This window comes from Canis lupus, chromosome 5 (genome assembly GCF_048164855.1).
Source record: "Canis lupus baileyi chromosome 5, mCanLup2.hap1, whole genome shotgun sequence".
Taxonomy (NCBI): Eukaryota; Metazoa; Chordata; class Mammalia; order Carnivora; family Canidae; genus Canis; species Canis lupus.
In genome coordinates, this window is record NC_132842.1 from 7,346,255 (window position 1) to 7,368,350 (window position 22,096).

The 22,096-nt window shown below is 41.7% G+C and overlaps 1 protein-coding gene across 16 annotated transcripts in view; it reads right to left on the reverse strand.

The window, feature by feature from the left end:
* The window catches only part of KIAA1217 (KIAA1217 ortholog), a 433,418-nt gene that overhangs the window by 113,425 nt on the left and 297,897 nt on the right, over nt 1-22,096 (reverse strand). The window lies entirely within an intron of this gene.

The following is a 22,096-nucleotide window of genomic DNA, read 5'->3' on the forward strand; positions in this document are numbered from 1 at the left end:
CCACACACATACATATGCATGTATACACACACAATTTCTCATAATGGATAAACCAAGGAGTGATCATTAGTATTATGAAAGAATTCACCAAGTGAACTCTTCAAGCAGCAAATGCACCTAAATTCACAGTTATAAATTATTTGACCAAGGTTCTTAGGAAGCAATAAAGGGGATCAACCAAAAGATTTAACAGCTAAAAGGTAAAGATTCAGTAATAACTCAAAACAAAACCAAAAAAACAGTCTTAAGAATCTCAAAGATAGTATGCTTTCCTTGCATTACAAAATACTTGTGCATTTGTTCTATTCTGTTTATTGGGAATTTATGCTTACCTATCTTGGTGCCCCTGTGTCAATGGACATTGAGTAGACACTCAGTAGCATATGACAGGAAATTTCTTATAGGGTCCATTTGAATGGAAAAATATTGATCAATTTGAGAGCAATTGCTTTGTCAGGAACAGATTTATTACCGTGTGGCCCATTTGACCACAATAGGTGGAATTTCAGCCCCAACTTAACCCGACATACACATTTTGCTGATATCTTTACTGATTTCAATTCTATCAATATTGTTTTCAATACATGATGCCCCTCTTACATGGCAAATTAAAAAATTAAACAGAAAAAGCATAACTATGAGTCCTGTATAGACCAGACAACATGCAGAGTATCTCATTCACAAGACAGAAAAAGAAAACATGAATAAAAGGGACGCCTGGGGGGCTCAGCGGTTGAGCGCATCTGCCTTTGGCTCAGGGCATGATCCTGGGGTCCTGGGATCAAGTGCCGCGTCAGGCTCCCTACATGGAGCCTGCTTCTCCTTCTGCCTGTGTCTCTGCCTCTCTCTCTCTCTCTGTGTCTCTGTCTCTCATGAATAAATAAATGAAATCTTAAAAAAAAAAGAAAAACATGAACAAAGGACCTTGAGAAACAGACATTCTTGGTAGTTTGGGGGTGGGGGCAAGAGTTATAATTTACCGATAAAAGATGGAAGGAAGAGAAATGTGACTTTCATGCTGAGAAATAAAATCTAGGGTTATCCAGTTTCTAATTCCTGTGCCAAAGCTGCTATTCTCGATGACCTCGGTCAAATCATTTAATTCTTTCAATTTGCTCATCTAAAAATTCTGTAAACCTGCCAGTCCTCAAATATTATCCAGTTATTTTTGGTTATTTGATCTGTACTGTACGGAAATTTACATAAGTGATAGAAAGTACCTCCAAACGGTAAAATCAAAGTTCCCTTTTCAATACAGAAGTATACAATGGCATCGATGTTATAGTAAATCGGGTATTGTTACTATTAAAGACCCAGCTCTCCTTCATCACCTGGTGACCAGTGCAGGGAAGTAGGAAAAAACACCAGAAGTCCACCTGCGTGGGGTCTGGTCAAGCTTGGCCAGAAAAATGTGGTGTGACCTTGGTAGGTTACTAAATTTCTTTTTTAAACAGCTTTATTGAGGTAAAAGAACACACAACATATTGTACGTATTTAAAATGTGGAAATTTCGCAAGCTTTGATATATGCATATATCCATGAAACTGTCACTGCAGTGAAGATAGTGAATATCTGCTTAACCCCCAAATGCTCCAGTGAGCCCTTGGTATCCTCACCATTGCCTAAGCTACCACTTATCTGCTCCCTGTCACTATAGAAATCTCTTTGGGATTTGACCCATTCTTTATAGGTATAAGTGCAAGCAAATCCCTGCCCTGGGATTCCTACTTTATGGGATTTGATAAGACAGTGTATATAAAAGTGCTTGACAGTAGAATAAAACTACTGTATCATCCCTCCAGTTCATTAAATATCAATAAATATATTTATTGAGCACCCACTATATGCAGGCACCATAACAGAATTATAAAACAGCATTGAACGAAATAAGACACTTAATTCTTCTGGATCTTTTATCCTATTTGGGCAGAGACAGGAATGTCAAAAACAAATGATCACATACTATGTCCAGCGGTAATTAGTCCACTGTAGAGAAATAAAGCAGGTAAGTTGGTAACAAAAAAGGAAAAAGAGGGAGCCTGGGTGGCTGAGTGGTTGAGCATGATCCTGCATTGGGCTCCCCTTCGGGGAGCCTGCTTCTCCCTCTGTGTCTGCCTCTCTCTGTGTGTCTCTCATGAATAAATATTTTTTAATTTAATAAATTTAAAATTTTTTTTAATTTAATAAATTAAAAAAATCTTTAAAAATAATAAAAATTAAAATTAAAAAAAAAAAAGAAAAAGAAAAAGGTATTTCAGGAAGGGTGGCCAGGGAAGCTCACTTCTGATTGAGGACATGTGAATTATCATCTTGAATAAAGGAGAAGCCATCCTTCTCACAGACATCTAGGAGATCTTTTCAAGCAAAGGGAACAGAAAGTATAAAAAGTCTTGGGCATCAGAAAGCTAGGATGTTAAGGAAACTACCAAGATGGAAATAATTAAGGCAGAGGGGCAAGGGAAGGGTGGCAGGTGAGGCCAGACAGTGGATGGCCTTGTAGTTTGAATGAAATGATGGACCATGTAGCACATGGAACAGAACAGTGCTGTGATGTGACTCAGGGGTTGGAATAACCCACTCAGGCTGCTCTTGGAGACTGCTGGTGGTAAGAGGGGTAGCAGGGAAACCAGGAGGAAGCTATTGCCGCAGTCTAAGCAAGAGGTGGTGGTGGATTAGGAATGGAAGAGGTAAGGAGTGTCCAGGGTCTGGATACATTTTGAAAGTGGGCCAATAGCTCATGATTTATTTTCCCCACAGTGGCTTTATGAATACCGAATAATGACAATATTTCCAATTTATGTAGTACTTAATAAAGTTCAGGAATGATACTGAGGAATTAATATAAATTAACTATTTTAATTCTAACAACGCTATGAAGTTGGTTCTAATTTTATATCTATTTATAGATAAAGAAACTGTGGCAAAGGGTAGTTAGGAACATGACCCACCTCATAGAGTGGTAGGTGATAGAGCTGCTATATATATATATATATTTTAAGATTTTATTTATTTATTCATGAAAGACACACAGAGAAAGAGGCAGAGACAGGCAGAGGGAGAAGCAGGCTCCATGCAGGAGGCCCCATGTGGGAATCGATCCCGGCACCTTGGGATCATGCCCTGAGTCAAAGGCAGAAGCTCAACTGCTGAGCCACCGAGCCATTCCTAGAGCTGCTATATAATTCTGAGGGGTCTGGCTTCAAAGTCAACACATTATATGTTATATGACTTCTTGTATAAGAGAAATGATAGCTATTGTCATCCAAGTGAACCTTATCCAGTCAAAAAATTGAGAAACAAATACTATAATGGTCACTCATCAATAACTTAAGGTCTCAAATAAAAATTTCAGAAACAACCTTTCTATCTTTTGTTAAGAGCAAGATAAAGCAGTTTTCAGTGGAGTCACTTTTCATAGGTCCCCTTGGGTAAGGTCAGGCTACCTCTCCACTATTCCTAACCTTGAACTCATTCATGGCACGCACCACTGAAGGCTCCCTGGAGGTGAACCTTTGGAAAAGCACTGACTCCAATATGGTGCTGGGCATGGAGAATTCAGAACATTAGGACTACCACTGCCTACCTTCTGATGAATTTTTTCTTTCTGGTACTTTTCTTTTGGTTCTTCTTTCATAAAAGAATAGCTATCTTCACTTGGTCAAGAGCCAATGGTTCCCTACTTTACCATCACTAAGAATTTCTGAGAGACATTCTGCTTTTCATAACTATTTCTCTATTGCTGGATCTTCCCCTCAGGTCTCCTGGGAAACAGGTCAGGATCTTATGGACGAAGAAATTGAAGCCTAGGAAGGATGAGCAATTTGCCTAGGGTCTCTGAGTGATGTCATGACAGAACTGGGATGGTAAGGAGATCAGAATGTTCCTCATGTTTTTACAGAAGGCTTTGGGCTCAGCCCATGACAGGTGCTTCTGCTGTTTCATCAGATGAGACTATTATAAAAGAACTGGGCAAACATGTTGTGAAGTCTGCACACAGAGGGGTGGGCAATCACACATGTTTTTAGAGTTTCAGGCTACATTTTGCTTAATGTTCTATTTGGGCATACTTCAATACTTCCTGCCAATGGAGAAATCTGTACACATTAAGGAAAGTTGGGTTGTTCAGTAATACACCTGATTATAATTCTAACTTCAGGAGGCAACACATTTAAAATCTTTTTCTAGAACATCCGCTATAGTCATCCTAAGTACAACAGATGAGACATAAAATCTTTTATGAGCCAGTAAATAGAAGCTTCTGCGGCACCATGTTTCAAGCAAAGATAAAAGTACTCCTTTTCAATCCTATAAAATGGAGAGCTTTAGTCATTTATTCCTGGCTAAAAGAAGGAGAGAAAGCCTGATAGAGACAAATCCTCAGGTTTCTTTTATTCAAATCTGTCAACACACATGAGCAACACAGCCCCAACACCTATAATACCAATGTGTCCATGTGTCCTCCCTGCATGTTCTGGGAACATACATGCATGACGATGTATCAGGGCATACTTGGGCTTCAACTTCTTTTTAGCCCCCGGAGAAACAGAAACAGGACTTACAAATGGGAAATGAACTAACAGTTGGAGAGGCTAGTGTTTTCCTTGATCTTCAAAATGTTATCTCCCTTTTTTCCCATCTACATAGGATAAAATGAAAAAAAAATCATTTCTAAGCTCATTGCTTTCCTAAGAAAACTAAGCCTTGAATGTTAACCACCATCCTTCACTCTCCCAGGTAATATAACGAGTTGAACGAGCTCCTGTGACACACAGCTTCATGAGGACTCTTCAGGGCTGAACAAGGAAAAGGCAAGATATGAAAGCTTTCTGTTTTGTAGTAAATTTTGCCCATAGGTTGGACAATGAAGTGCAAAGGGTAAGACAGATGCTTTAGGTTTGGCCCCTAGTTTGGAAATGATTCATATTTCAATCCATATGAGGTATAAATATTTCACCTTCAAAACACACTGCAGGCTTTCTCTTTAGAAAATTCATCTATTTCGATATCCATTTTGCATCACAGAGCATACTGGAATTAAAGGAACACAGGCTTAAGGTGTCAGGGAGTGTGGGTTCAAACGCTGACTGCCATGACGGTTCAGACGTGGTTCACCCCCATGAAGGCTGTTTCTTCATCAATGAAAGGGGAGTAAGACTGCTTTCTTTCAGGACTACAGGAGCAATTAGTGATATCAGTAGGTTTCCAGACACAGAGCAGGTGTTCCGTAGATGATTTTAGTACGAATTAAAATAACTTCGGTTGGTTTAGATGCCATTCTACCTTTTTTATCACAAAGACATTTCAAACATATGGTTTTCTATCCTCCTCCCTAGACAATAAGAGGATTTAGAATGCTTTTACTCTCATCACTCTCTCTGGTCTTATATTGTTTCTAGCTGGTATTTTCATTTTACTTTGCTTCTGACTCCCTTAAATGATTCGTTATGACTGATGCTTATTTAGATTTTACCAAAAAAAAAAAAAAAAAACTTACCAGTTTATCTCCTCACTATCATTGCATACACTCTACTTCCTTCCTCCTAGGTTCATTATACTGTTTAGTAAAATATATATATTTATATATATACATATATATATTTATATATACATATATAACATAAACATATATATGAACATATACATATATATATATATTTGTAGTTTTTTGTTTTGAAATAATGATAGATTCACAGAAAGGTGCAATAAAAGGTTCAGGGAGGTCCCAAGCACCTTCACTCTGCTTCCAACAATGTTGACATTTTGTGTTAACTATAGACAATAACAAAACCAGGTCATTGAAATTGGGACAACACATAGAGCTTACTCAGACTTATACAAGCACTGATGTGTGTTTGTGTGTGTGTGTGTGTGTGTGTGTGTAATCCTATAAAAATGAACTGCTACCCCAACACTACCATGTAATTGTACCACCATAACAAGGCTCCCCCATGCTACCCTTTCATACTTATTCCCCCCATCCCCACCCCGGGTAACCCCTGGAAACTACTAATCTATTCTCCATTTCTATAATTTCATCTGTATAGTGTTTTACATAAATGACATAGAACCTTTAGAGTTTGGGGCTTTTTTTCTTTTTTTGTCTGCATAATCCCCTTCAGTTTCAACCATGTTGTATGTATCAGTACCTTGTTCCTTTTATTCAGTAGAATTGCATGGCTTTGTTTAACTATGCACCCAATGAAGGATGCTTGGGTAGTTTCTAGATTTTGGTTATTACAAACAAAGCTGCTATGAACATTCATGTACAAGTGTCTGGGTGGACATAAGTTTTCATATTCCTGAAATAAATGCCAAAGAGTGCAATTGCTGGGTCATGTGGTAAGTCCATTTTTAGTTTTAAAAGTAACTTTAAAAAAAAAAAAAAGTAACCGTAGGGCAGCCTGGGTGGCTTAGCGGTTTAGCACCGCCTTCAGCCCAGGGTGTGATCCTGGAGACCCGGGATCGAGTCCCACGTTGGGCTCCCTGCATGGAGCCTGCTTCTCCCTCTGCCTGTGTTTCTGTCTCTCTCTCTCTCATGAATAAATAAATAAAAATCTTTTAAAAAAAGTAACTGTAAAACTATTTTCCAGAGTGGCTGTACCACTGTACCATTTTATACTCCCACCAGCAATATATGAGTGACCCAGTTTCTCTGAATCCTTGCCACCATTTGGTGTTATCATTATTTATCATCTTAACCATTCTGACATGCATGTGGGATAGCTCACTGAGGTTTGAATCTGCATTTCCCAAAAGGCAAATGATGCATGTATTTTCCTGTGCTTATTTACTATCTTTACATCCTCTCCTGGGAAATGTCTCTTCCTGATTTTTTTCTCTATTCTCCAATTGGATTGTTTGATTTTTCCCAATTGAGTTTGAGAATTCTTTATATATTCTAGATACTAGTCCTTTGTCGATTATGTGATTACAGAGATTTTTTTCCCCAGACTATAGCTTGTCTTTTCATCCTCTTGACAGGGTCTTTTTTGGATGAGGCCCATTTTGTCAACTGTTCTATGAATCATGCTTTTGAGGTGATGACTAACAACTCTTCACAAAGCTCAAAGTCCTGAATAATATTTTGTATTTTGTATTTTTTTCTAAAGGTTTCATAATTTTGCACATAAGTCCATGATCTATTTCAAGTACATTTTTGTATATGGTTCAAGACTTAAAGTCCTGGGTTTTTGTCTGTGAATATCCAATTGCTCCAGCATGACTTGTTGGAAAACCTATCATTTCTCCATTGAACTGCTTTTGCAATTTGGTCAAAATCAATTGGGCATAATTGTGTGGGTCTATTTCTGGGTTTTCTATTCCATTTCATTGATATATGTGTCTATCCCTCTGCCAACCCCACCCAGTCCTAATTACTGGAGCTCTATGGTAAGACTTGAAATCAGATAAATTAATTCTTTCCTCTTCATCCTTATTTGCCAAAATTGTTTTAATTATTCTAGTTCCTTTACCTTTTTAATATAAATTTAGAATAAGCTAAAAAAAACGCCTTGCTGTAATTTTGACAGGAATTGTTTTAAACCAATAGATCTGTTTAGGAAGAAGTGACATTTTTTACTTTCTTGAGCCTTCTAATCTACAAAGGCAGTATGTCTCTTCAATTATTAGGTTCTTGGTTTCTCTCATCAGCATATTTAATTTGCAGATTTTCAACATACATGTTTTACTACATTTATACCTAAGAGTTTCATTTTCTTTGGAGCAGTTATAAGTGGTATTGTGTTTTATTTTATCTTCCTTTTGTTTGCTATTAGAACATAGGAATACAATGGATTTTATGTGTTGATCTTTTATGCTCTGACCTTACTAACTCACTACTTCTATGAGGTTTTGTTTTTGTTGTTGTTGTTTTGGTACATTCTTTGGGATTTTCTATTAGATAATGTCATCTGGAAACAGAGGCAGTTTTATTTCTCCTTTCTAAATGGCATGGCTTTGGGCATCTGGTGGTATAGTCAGTTGAGTGTCCAACTCTTGGTTTCAGCTCAGGTCATGTGCCCAGGGTTCTGGGGCCAAGCCCTGTTTTGGGCTCCACACTCAGCATGGAGTCTGCTTGAAATTCTCTCTCAGTCTCTCTCTGCCCCTCCCACTCATGCTATTTCTTACTCTCCAAAATAAATAAAATATTTTTTAAAATGGCATGGCTTGGGCAGCCCCGGTGGCACAGCGGTTAAGCGCCGCCTACAGCCCAGGGCGTGATCCTGGAGACCCTGGATCGAGTCCCACATCAGGCTCACTATATGATGCCTGCTTCTCCCTCTGCCTGTGTCTCTGCCTGTCTCTCTGTCTCTATGAATAAATAAAATAAAAATCTCTAAAAAAATGGCATGGCTTTTATTTATTTTCCTTCTCTATGGCACTCGCTAAAACTTCTAGAATTATGTTAAGAGCAGTGAAATTGGACATTTTCCTCTTGTTCTCAATCTTAGAGGCGAAACATTCATCCTGTCACCATTCAGTATGATGTTAGCTGTAGGGTTTTTGTAGCTGCTTTTTGTGAGATGAGACAGTTCCCCTCTATTCCTACTTTGCTGAGAGTTTGTTTTATTTTTTTTCAAATAATGAATGGGTAGAAGATTTTCTTCAAAGGCTTTTTATGTGTCAATTGGTGTGATCATATGATTTTTCTTCTTTAGCCTATTAATATGGTAGATTATATTGATTGAATCTCAAATATTGAGATGGCCTTGCATACCTGGAATAAATCACTTGGTTATGACATATTATTAATTTCATACATTGTTGGATTTTATTTTCTAATATTTTGTTGAGAACTTCTGAGGGAAAATACTTATGCTACTAGTTCTTTCAGCCAGAGTTCTGTGAATGCTAAAGTCTCTTCATTTTGTTTATTTGAAAATGTTGGGCAGCCCAGGTGGCTCAGCGGTTTAGCGCGGCCTTCAGCCCGGGGCCTGATCCTGGAGACCCGGGATCGAGTCCCGCGTCAGGCTCTCTGTATGGTGCCTGCTTCTCCCTCTGCCTGTGCCTCTGTGTCTCTCATGAATAAATAAATAAAATATTTTTTTAAAAAAAGAAAATGTCTTCTTTCTCTCCTCATTCCTTTTTTTTTAAATATTTTATTTATTTATTTATTCATAGAGACAGAGAGAGAGGCAGAGACACAGGCAGAGGGAGAAGCAGGCACCATACAGAGAGCCTGATGCAGGACTCCATCCCGGGTCTCCAGGATCACGCCCTGGGCTGCAGGTGGCGCTAAACCGCTGCTCCACCGGGGCTGCCCTCTCTACTCATTCTTAAGTAATAATTTTGCTGGTTAAAGAAATATTGGTTGAAAGTGATTTCCCCCCAGGATTTTGAAGATATTATTTCATTGTTTTCTGACTTCTTGGCTTATAAAAAAGCATGCTGTTGTCAGATTTTCTTTCCTTTTTATATAACCTGTCCTTTCTTTCTGTCTGCTTTAAAGATTTTCTTTTGACATTTGTTGTTTTGAAGTTTCCTCACAGTGGGCCTATGTGTGGATTTTTTTTTCCCCCTAAATCTTGCTTGGGATTTTGTCATGTTTCAGTTTTAAGGCTCAGGCCTGACTACAATTTTAGAAAAATTTTCATTTGTTATTTGTTCTACTATCATCTTCCCTCAATTATTCCTAGTCTTGTCTTCTGGTCTTGGTTGTCTTAGCCTGTCTCTGAACTGCCCTTCAGTGTTTTCTTCTTAATCTCTCCTCAGATTGTGAGATTTCCTAAGATTTATATTCTAGTTGAATATTTCTCTCTCCAGTTGAATAACTGATTGGGGGAAAGCTGATGTGATTCCTTTAGTTAACTTTGTGGGTAAATAAAGTTAGAAGCTAATCAATCTCTAACAGGAAATGTTTTTTCACCATTTTGATGTGATTATTTCTAAATTAAATCTGTAATGTCCTACCTGAGAAAACAAAAAATGTAATTGACATTTTGATTTATTACTAGTGTCACCATTATAAATTCAGTTCATTGATAGAGTACTTTCTATATGCCAGGTGCCACATTAAGAGCACTACCTGTATGATCTCACTTGTTCTTTACAGTTATTCTACAGGCAGGCATTTATGGAAGATGCTCAGAGATTGAATAACCTGCCCAAAGTCACATACCAGGTAAGTAATGGAGTTCTGATGAAGTGGCCCTAATAACTACATCAGCAGCTTCTGTGACAGTCAGTGTCCTTTTTTTGAGGGGAGGGGACACCGTAGCTACAGGTCTGAATAGCACGGGACAGTGCTGAATACCACAAACAGAAGCCACCACTGTAGCTCCAACCCAGCTTCTAGAGGAGTAAGAGTGTTCAAGGCAGGTTATGTATTACTACGGTTACTGCCCTCATATAAGATCCATTCTTTTTTTCAAACAGCCAAATTTTATCACTCAAAGTCTAATTCAAATGCTATTTTTCATTAAAAACCTCCCAAGTTACCAAAATTGGAATTCCTTTCTTTCCCTTTTCAGTACAGTATAGTTGTTAGGCGTGTGGACTCTGGAGATAGCCTGTGGGGTTCAAATCCGGGCTTTGCTGCTCAGCGTATTAGATAAGGCCTGGCATAGAGTAAGTGTTGGCGCAGAGTCAGTGCTTAGCAAGTTTTAGTTACTATGATGGTATCTGTGTTCATGCTTTCTTATCCGTATGCCACCCCCATTAGAACACAAGCTCTTGGGTGGCAGGAAACCATCTTATTCTAATTTCCAAACACCTGCAGAATCCAAATTCTTCTCACCACTTCCTCTGCTAACACCTTCATCTCCTTAGATTTTTGCAAGACTTCTAACCGGTCTCCCAACTCCACCCATGCCCTCTTTTATCTGTTCCAAACCCAGTGGCCAGAATCCAATCTTTAAAACTGAAGTGATGCCACTGCTCATAGTTCTGCAATATGGCTGTCTCCATCCTGATGGGGCCAGCATAGTCCAATCTTTGCTGTTGTAAAAGCCTTACATTATCAAATCCCCATTGCCTTTCTGACTTCATTCCCTACTTCTCTGCTAATTTGCAGCTCCAACCACAGTGGTCTCCTTGATGCTCCCTGAAGGCTCCAGACATGCTCTTGCTCAGAGCCTGTGCACTGGCTGTTCCCTCTGCTTGGAATTCTCTGCGTGGCTGACTTTTCACACACTCCAGGTCACAGCTCAAATGCCATTTGCCCAGTGATGGTCTCCCCATCATCCTTTTTTAAAATGGCAGCTGTCACACCATCATGTCTTCGGCATGCTCTGTACCCATACGCCTATTTTATTTTTCTCCATAGAATTTATACCATCTATTATAAATTTTATTTACTTATCATCTGCCCCTACCAACAGAATAAAAGCTCCAGAGGATCAGGAGGTTGTGACTGTTTTGTTGATTGCACTCCAGAGTGCTTTAGTAGAAACTCAGTAAGGATTTGTTGAAAGAATGATTTTCTTTCTTCCTACCTAATATGAGCACCATATGCCCTGTAGGTATTTAATATGTATTTGTTAAATTGAACTCTTCTAAAGAAGGCTCCTTCATTAATTGACTTTTCTTAGGAAGGCAAATGGAAGCATAGGAAAATATGTAACTCCAGAATCATGCAAAACCAACCCAACTGATGAACCAAAGCATACAGCATCTTGTTCCAAAGAACTTTCTTTCCTAGGAAGATCTTCAGCTGCTATTGGTCTCATTCACTTGCCTTTGCTTTGTCAGTACCAGGAGCAATATGAACATCTGGTGCTAACTGCCCATGGTTGCGGCTGAGTTCCCCTGGGGCAGACAGTGGAGGACAGGTGAGAGGAAAACCTGGATTCCAGAAATGGGATGCGTGTGCAAAGGGGCGTGAAGTCATATGGCAACATCATCCACCCTTCCATTTTTGAATGGAATTTGAAGTTTTTAGTCTATCTAAATCTGTCAGGATGGAGGGCGGGAGGGTAGATGAAGGTGATTCTGGGATCACAGGGATCAAAAACAGGGATGGCACAGAGTAGCAGGTGCAACAGAGCTTGTGACCAGGATGCTCTGAAGCTCAGGGTGAGAAGGATGCCTATTCCCAGACATCTTGTGAGGGCCTTCCTAGTGATGTGTGCTGGGATTAAATACTCTAGTAAGGACCTTATCCAGTCCAGACATTTCAAGCCTCCATGCTTTCCTAACAAAATATAATAACTACTTCCCATCTTTTATTGAGGACTGATTAAAATGCCTTCATGTGGGGCGCCCGGTTGATTCAGGTGTTTAAAGGCCAACTCTTGATCTCAGCTCAGGTCTTGATCTCAGGGTGGTGAGTTCAAACCCTGTGTTGGGCTCCATGCTGGGTGTGGAGCATACTTAAAAAAAAAAAAGAGCTCTCATGTGGCACCACATTGTGAAGATGTTTTATATCTTCCCTAGGGCATCCTGTGACCCTAATTCAGTGATCAACAGCAGCAGTAGCACTTGGGAACTTGTTAGAGCTGCATATTTTGGGGTCCCGCCTTAGATCCACTGAATCAGAAACCCAAGAAGCAGAGTCAGAATTGTGTGCTTTCACAAGTTCGCTGCTAATGTTTAAGAACCACTGTCTTCAATGAGAAGCGTCATGAGAAAGAATGCAGCAGGGTAAGTGGATAGAGACCAGCAGAGTAGGTACGATCTTACTCAGGGCAGGGCTCTCTCTGATGAGCAGAGGGGAGGGGGTCATGCAGATGTGGGGGTGCCAGGTGTGAGCAACTGGATCCAAGCAAAGAGAACAGCATAGGCATGGTTTCTGAGGTGGGAGACTGGACCCCTGGAACAGTCAGGAGGCAGAATGGCCTGGTGTACCCACGGCTTCATGTGTGTAGTCTGATTTATGTATATTTTAAAGTCCCTACATAGCTACCATGTGTCTTTAGTTATACTGAAATTTCCTCAAATACAAGAACCAGATTTCATATATTTTCTAAATAACTCACCATGGCACCCTTAACAGTGCCAGAAACTGAATAGCTTCTTAATAAATGCATAAATATATAAATGGAGAAAAAAAAACTGGGAAGTAAGCAAAACATGTGGGGGAAAAGAAATGAAAGATTTATTTTGATCATGTTTAGCTTTATGCTACTGGGAGACATGTAGCCAGAGATGTCTGAAAGCCAATTAACACCTTAGAAAAATTCTAAAAGTGAAAAGTTGGTGGAAGTACCATTTTTAATGACATTAACCAAATTTTTGAGAATTCAAACTCAGCATGATGAAATTAGGAGCTTTTCTTGGGATACAATTAGATGTCAAACAACTTTCATTTTCTAAACTGGAGGATAGGGCTTGAGAAATGTGAAACAGAAAAGTAGTAACAGAAGCTGAGTCTGGAGACACCTGGGTGGCTCAGTGGTTGAGCGTCTGCCTTTGGCTCAGGTCGTGATCCCAGGGTCCCAGGATCGAGTTCCGTATCGGGCTCCTTGCAGGGAGCCTGCTTCTCCCTCTGCCTGTGTCTCTGCCTCTCTCTCTGTGTCTGTCATAAGTAAATAAATAAAATCACTAAAAAAAAAAGAAGCAGCTGAATCTATACCAAAGGTTTTTTAATTTTCCCTTACAATGTCAAGAAACCAAGTCAGTGCACTGTGCAAAGGCTAACTAAAATAAACAGAAAACTTGACAAATCTAATTGTCCTGCCTTGAAGAAAGAAACATTTAAGGTTTGTGGCAACTACCATAAGGCTGACTATACCCTCAAATGAGAAAAAAGGTAGGAAGAAAAAAGGTGTCCTGAGCCCTGCATAGGTTTGCTGGGTGGCTGTAACCAAGTCTCACAGACTGGGGAGCTTTACAATGCAAGTTTATTTTCTTACAGTTCTGGAGGCTAGAAGTCTGAGATCAAGGTGGTGGCAGAGCTGTTACCTTCTGAGGCTTCTCTTCTTGGCTTGAGGATGGCACCTTCTCCCTGTGTCTTTGCATGGTCTTTCTCTATACCTGTTTTACCTGTGTCTTTACCTTCTCTTCTTATAAGTGGGGAGGGAAGGGTATCATTCAGCCAATAACAGCCCCTAGGAAGGTGGTTCAAACTGACAAGAGGCTAAACACCATTGGAGGGGTGCCTCAGGGCTCGCTGGGCTGGCTGTCATTTCCAAAGAAGCTTCTGGATGGAGAGCGAGTCCACTGGTGGTCCACACAGAGCATCATCTCCACGCTTCAAGGCTGTTTAGTGGTAATCCCATATCCCAGAGCAAACTAAAAAAATATGGACAGGAATTCACCAGTTCTTTCGCCAAAGCAGACATATGTCTACCCTCTAGCAGTGCAGAACCGGTATCTTCCTATGTTCTCATACTCTGCCTGAAATACAAGAAGCTGCCAAAAAAATCTGTTTCCAGATGTCAGTGGGCAGCCCTCTGGAGGCCACGGCTAGAATGACACCACCTAGGATGGAGTTCTATTTGGGTGTATGACAGAAAGCTAGCTTGCATCTTCATATTGTTTTCAGTGTTTCACAGAATATTCTTTAAAGGCTGATGCAAAAAATGTGTGGGAATTCTTATAGAATTCGATGAATGTAAAGGGTTATATTTTAAAGTCAGCTTTTAAGAACAAATTAACTTGGCAAGAAACTTTGAAGTGTGTAATGAATCTTCATTTACCAAAAAATAGTGAGACACAGGCAACGAATTCTTACGTTGAGTTTTCACAGTAAAGGAAAACAAAAGAGACAGATTAACTAAATCTTTCCCCCAAAGCATAGTTCAGGCAACATCTCTTAACGTCTCATCTCTTATTCCAACCAAACCATAGCAGGGCACATTAGAATACATCCTCTGAATTCAGATACTCCCAAACTCATTCCTGGAGAGAGTATAGAGTAACAGCTAGTATTATTAGAACACATTAAAAATTTGGAATTTTGCCTCCATGGGGGTGATGGGAGAGAGGAATCTCTCCCATTCCTTCTCTAAGTCTCTTTTGTCATTCAAACCTTCAGCCATGACCTGCCCCTCAAAATTTCCCTTCCAGCTGCAGTTACCCACCCTGATGAGATAATGAGTGGTCAAGAGCCAATCACCTAAGGGCCAGGTCAACTATCGAAACTGTATCAACTCTACCTGCATATCAGATGAGATCACCAGAAACCTGCAGAGTCCAAGAAAATGTGCCTCCTAACAGTGTGGCTTCATATGGGGTCCTGGGATTTTGAATTTTTATGTAGCAATATGAAAAACTTTCATAAAACAACTGTTATTACATAGAACTGTCTATTACATAATATGTTGTCAACAACATCAAGAGGCAGGAATTCTCAGGTTATAATGCTTTAGACTCTTCTTTCTAATGAGCTGGTACAAACCTGCTTTTAAATAATGGAATCCACTTGACTCATTAAATTTCCCCTTTTATCTTCTTTTTTTTATTTATTTTTTTTTTGTCTTGGCTGCAATTACAGCAATTATCCCTATCTTAATTTTTCTGGCACACATTTTGTGCCCAACTGCTACTTGTGTTAATTCTTGTTTTAATGGTTCTTATATACTTTTATTGTCTTTGAATGAGCCCAATCAAATCTATTTTGGATGTAGAGAGATATAAATAACAGATAAATCTTGCCTTACTTTCTTCTGTTGCCTTGTGAAACCTGATGAAGGGTTCTTTTTTGAATAAGAGTATTTTTTAACATCAGAAAAGAAGGCAAAAACATTTTCTAGGTGTCTGGGTTAGGCTGGGGTATCACAGCTTTGAGAGAAAGAGAGATTTCATACTTGCTTACGGGAAGGTTGATCTCCTAAAATAGCTTTGGAAATGTAAGTCATCTTTCTAGTTATCTAACCCCATAGCTCCACCTGGAGTATCCAAATGTTTTATGTAAACTTTCCAGAAGATGACCTGCAAAATCTAGGTTTGGCAACACTCCAGTTGTACAGGGGGGAACAGAAATGGCAGACCCCAAGTCTTCTCCAAGACCCCTCTTTGTTACCATCTAACCAAAGACAGGCCCTGTAGAATAACGGCGGTGGCTGGGGAGGGCTGTGATCCTTAGAAGCCATCACATCTATCACTCTGGTTGATGTTTTTCTTATCTGCATCCTGTCTGCAAAATACCTTCAAGATATTGTTCAAAGGCACAAATCTCCTCACATATCCTATTAACTAAATGCTTTCTTTGAAGTCTGAAAAATCTGTTAAAGGGTTTCAACCCAGGAGTTAACAGCAAGAGATTTCGAAAGACATCTGATGAACTTCATTTTTTAAAATAAGCACAAGGAGCACCTGGGTGGCTCAGTCGGTAAAGCGTCTGACTTTGGCTCAGGTCATGATCTCGGGTCTTGGGGTCCAGACCTGAGTTGGGCTCCTGCTTCTCCCTCTACCCTTCCCCCCCACCTCAAGCTCTTGCACTCTTTTTCTCTCAAATAAATAAAAACTTAAGAAAGAAAACAAAATAAACACAAACCAACCATGAATCTACACAGTCATCTTTTACAAGAACATTCTTTCTTATGGATGAAATGAAAGCCAAGAGGGTAAGCTTGGATAAGTATATTCCCTTCTTTCAGAAAACCTCATATATGAAAACCCAAGCTTATGAAGGAAAATTGGGAACAATTACTCGCATTGCAAAACCATGCATCAGTATACCAGAGGATTTCTTGAAACATTCCTTTCAGTGGTTAATTCCCAGCCCCAACCTCATCTTTTTTCTTAGCTTAAGAGTCGATGCAGTTTACGAAAATCTACATTTCGGGACATTCATTCCATCGAGTGCAAGCAAACTAGGAGGCAATCCTTTTGACTCACTCAATGTAGCCAAATTAAAGTACTCAAGGACTTCTGTTGTATAGAGGAAATTTCTTCATAATCCCTTCTCTTTTTTCCTTCCCCCATGCCTGGTCTAGTGATGCTTTTAGTGTGTGTGTGTGTGTGTGTGTGTGCAAGAGAGAGAGAGAGAGAGACAGAGACAGAGACACACACAGAGAGACAAAGAGAGAGATAAAGAGAAAGAAAGAGAGAGAGAGCAGTTCAGCACAGCTCACTTTCAAATGAAATCTTATATAAAACTCCAATATTTCGTGAGAAAACTCCACAGAACTCTAAAGTTCTAAGAAACATGGTCGAAAACACCTATATTGGCAGGCCATTCTCCAGTTCACTACCAAGTCTCTAGAAGTCATCAGTTTGTACCTGCTGGTCTTTATATTTTCAGAAACATGAGGAACAGGGGACATTCCACAAATATATTGTATTCTACAAATACAGGAAATCAGTTCATGTGTGCCAGTCAGGGTTCACTTGCAGAGCCTGACCTGACTCTGGTTAACTTACGTGAAAACAGATTTATTAAATGGCTTGCATCATCGTTGGGCTGAATTTTCACTGTAGCACTGGGACACCGCAGGACCTGTTTGACAACGAGGAAGCTTCCTGCCACCCTGGACTGCTGTGAGTCCAAGCCTTGCTGCCTTGAGCAGGAAGCTATTCGTGTGGTCAGAGACTCACTTCAGGCCACACTTGTGTCCTTGGCACTAGAAAAATGGGATGCCTTGCATTTTGACTCTCAACATAAGCTTCAGTGACCACAATGTCCCTGGGACAAGGACAAATGACGCTACAGAAAATCCAAAAGCCTCCACAAATGCCTTGGTCCCTCCCTACTTTTGGAACCCAGAACATCTGATATTCTGGAATGACTGTGCATTCCAGCCCCCCGGAGTGAAGGAAGGCTGGAGTGGACGACGCCAGTCAACCACCATACCCACCCATGCCTGTCCACTTAGTTCCACGCTAGAGAAAGCACTCTGCTAAAATGAGTGGGAAATATCAGTGAGGGAGACAGAACAAGAGAGACTCCTAACTCTGGGAAACGAACAAGAGGTAGTGGAAGGGGAAGTGGGAGGGGGGACCGGGTGACTGGGTGACGGGCACTGAGGAGGGCACTTGATGGGATGAGCACTGGGTGTTATGCTATATGTAGGCAAATCGAACTCCAATAAAAAATATACAAAAAAACCCCACTCTCCTTTTAGGGTCTCCTTTTAGGGTCGTCCCCTAAAAAGATCTGGAATGTGCCCCAAAACTATTGATCTGCTTTGAAAACTCTCTGTAAATTCTTGTTTTTATATCACATTTCAATCACTCCTGGTGCTTAAGAAAACAAATTTCATAAATGTTGCACTTACTCTATAGAGCAGCCCTTCTTAACATTTGTCTGAAATTTATTTCTCTTTCAATTATCCAAGGGCTAACCCTTCATGCTCAAACAATCGAGTACTCAAATGCGAGTCTCTGCCCTGGCCCACTTCGTAGATGGGGGTGGTTTCTTCAACCCTTTGCCTGAACCTCCTACTCTTGTGCACAGGAGGGAAGATTCTGGTAAGCTCGAACCTTCCCCCCCCACCCCCCCTCCCCACTGAAAGTGTTGTCACAGAATGAGCACCCTACCCTCATTGTCACCATTTTGGAATAAAAGAACATAGAGATGCTCAGTAATTCACATGCACCGAGAAAATTCTCGCTTAATTAGTCTAAAATCCTCCCAAGCCATTTAAAATCGTTGTTTATTGAGGCTGAGTCTTGAGGAGGAGATTTGTTCCAGAAGTGGCAACACCTCTGGCTGCTGGGCTGGTTTGGGAGGTCTTTTTCCTGTCGCTCACCATTCAGAATACAGTCAACAAAGGCATCTGGCTGCAGCTTGGAGGAAGTTGCTACTGCTGTTCTTGTTTTCACAGGAGTTTTATTTTCAAATTCCTGAGGGCACCCAGAAGGGTGGGAACATCTTGTGGCTACCCTTTCCCCAAAGCCAGGCGGTGGAGCGGCCAGACCCCAGCCCTTGCCCAGGGTCACATTCCAGACAGGCATTCATAAGATGGCCATGATTAAAAGCAAAGGACTCCATCATTAAGACCCAGGCCTAATATCAGCGGGGCAGTTTTTCATGGAAATGACTTCTAAAACCGAGCTCCACTGCAAAGCGGTTTTATTTTGTAGACTTCCTCTCTCCCAGTCCTCTCTATTTTCACTGAAGACAGAGGGAAGGAGCAGTAGGATCAGTTCCACCGAGAAAGATGTCATCTGAGCCGTGGACGGGTGGAGGGGCAGAGGGCACAGACTCCTCCACCACTGCAGGGGTGAGCACACAGGGTGGGCACGTCGTAGGAACCTGGGCGTGTTGGGAATCACAACTTTCCTCACTCTCCTGCTTTGTGAATCTCCACGAGAGGCTAATTTTGGCTGCCGCTTGGGAATGGACTTGTGGGTTTTGCCGTCATTTGGCCATGCCTGCAGTCCCAGGGCCCTCTCCCTGACGGGAGGCTCGCATCCTGCACGCAGGGGGCTTGTTACACAGACACCAAGGAGGTCTAACTAACTTCCCTGTGCTGAATGACACCTTGGGGCACCCCCCACACCGTCCTTCTCTGGCCTCCATGTCTTCTGAAAGACTCCGAGACAGGCGACATACACCATGTCCCATGCCCCATGCCCAGTCCCCCTGGGCTCCTCCTAAATACGCTAATGTGATAGAAAGGAGGAATCAGTCAGGTGGAAAAATGATTAAGCAGACAGGTTTATCTCCAGGCACAGGCTGCTGAGGTGAGAGCAGGTCTCTTCCCCTCCAGGGTGCCAGAGAGGTCTGAGGAGGCTGTGCAGTCCCAGCCCCACTCTCGAGTCACCCAGACACCCCCCCCACCGCCACCCCCAGTGCAGCCTGTGCTGGGGGCTCCTTGTAAACATGAAGAGGCTCGGCCTCACTCCGGGCTCTGGGGCCACAGACCCTACGGATGGCAGGCGTGCTGTTCCAGGGGTGACACATGGGGCAGCCACCGGGGTGAAGAGAGTGAGGCACTACCTTAAGGGCATAATTCAAGGGGCCTCCCATAAGTCAGCTATCAAGATAAATAATATTTCCATGTGTTATTTTTTACAAGTCAAAAGCAACGTAAAAACAATCCATCATGAACAAAGTATGAAAAATTTTAAATAAAGACAGGATCAACGGAGCTTCAGGGCGAGATCTTGAAATTCTGCAGATGAATATAAAGTGACAGGGTCCAGATCCCAAAAGTTCTGTGGAGCACGGACAGTGGGTCTGCAGGAGGTCACAGCTCAGTCTGTCTTCCTCAACCCCGCTCCACCCCCGCCACACACACCACACACACCTGGTCCAAAGCCTCTCTGGGGCAGGTGGAGTCATAGCTGTGCTCCTCCTCCACCACCAGGTGCTGGGGGACACCCAGGGCTCCTGGTTCTGGGCTCTCTGGGGAGCCTGCCCTGCCCCGGAGCCTGTGTGTGCATATTAAGTAAATCACACTCGGGATTTTCCCCGAACACAAGGCTGAGCCAGGCCCCTGGCAGAGAGACTCTGTTTAGACTCTCCCTGACTCACACTTTCCTGTTTATTTCCCATCCAGGCTCAACTGAATTACACCACAAGGCCAGGTGCACCTAGGGTGACATTCCCAAACTGGCCACCAAGAGGCGATCAAGGGAAGCACCAACCCCCCTGATCCTGCACCAGCCTCATTCCTCCAACCGAGTCCTCTTGCTTGGGCAAACTTCTCATTCCTCTCCTCTCTGCTCACTGTATTCCTGTTTCTATCCAAGAGTTGTAAAAAGTCACAGGCCACAAGGTGTCTCTTGGAGCTGGAAGAGTAAACACCTTGGATGCCCTTTTGTTTAATCTGCTGCGACTCTGCTCGTCAGGACTGTCACAGCAAGGTGTGCTGAACGCTTTGCGGGAGCACAGCCACTTCAGGAGAAAACACCAGTGATCTTCAGCAATTCCTAGGGCAAGGTTGTCCCTGGCTCCTGCAGCCTCTCTGCCCCAGGCTTGCTTCCTGAACATGGCCAGGAACTACCCGTGCTGCCAACCCTGCTTGGCTGCTAGAGGAAACTCCCACCCGCAAGACAAAGGAGCCATCATCCCTCAGGCTCAGTGGTCCCCAGGTATGGAGGGAGGCATGCAGGCAATTATTCTATCTTCATTTTATTTTGCAAAGCACAGGCTGTCTTTACAGGGACCTGCAGTTCACTCATTTCCTGCAAAGCACAAAGGAGAAATTCCACTCCCGGATTGGCTCCTGCTCCCTCAGGCAGAGCGGGACAGAGTACAGCACTGCGTCAAGCAGTTGGAAGGCTCCAGCCTGGGGCTAGGTGTGGAAGCCTGTGTCCCTGTGTTGTCTTGACCCTGTCCTGGCCCAGGATGTTCCTCGGGTGTATCACACCCCTGTGTGTCCCACTCCTTCAATTGTACGGGAGACTAAATAGGAACTGGAGGCCCACTTCAGCCATCAACCGTGTGACTTCAAAACAAAAACAAAAACAAAAACAAACCCCCCAAAACCAAAAAGCAAGAAAAGAAAAAAGCAGATTGTTCTTTGCTGCTTTCTTCTCTCATTGGTAAAATGAGGGCCCTGGATTAGTAATCTAAAGTGAACTATATAAAATTTAATGTTAAAATGTAACATTGATAATACAAATAACAATAGTTTGGGGTTTTCTTTTGGGGGGGTGGGCAGCAAGGACAATGTTTGCAACCAGTCTTCCTATAATCTGCAACCAAGGGAACAATCAGCATTCCTCCCCAAAGCTTTCAGCTCTTTTCTCCTCCAAGCAAGGCATTTGCTAAGTTTTATGTGGCATCACTTTGCTATCTTCTGTAGACGCCAGACCCTGAAGCCTTTTGTGGGCTGATCCTGTTCCTGTACCCTCTTACCCCATGACCCCAACGATCTGCAAAAATAAGTACTGGTCTGGAACATTGAAACAGCTGGTTAAGCTTATGAAATCGGCAGAGAGGTCTAAATCCTTATGAACTGTACATTTTGTTAAAGGCCAAAACATTTTTTTAAAGTAAAGTGAGACAGAAATTGAATTTCCAATATAAAAGAGCAAATGATAAGTGGTAAAGGCAGAACAATAGAATCCTTCTGCTTTCCTTAAATGCTTGTTGAAAGGAAAAGCTATGCCAAACACATGCCGAGCCCCTCCATCCTTCCATGCGGTGGTGGGAATAGCCCTGTGTTTATGGTTTCACTGTCACAGAGCCTGGGCCAAAAGACAGCTTGGACATGCTATTTCCTCAGCTTGCTGTTAAATTAGTCAAGTGTCGTAGTACTTGTGTTTTCACAAAACAAGACCTAATTAACATTTGGATGCAGGCATATATGTTCAGAAGTAT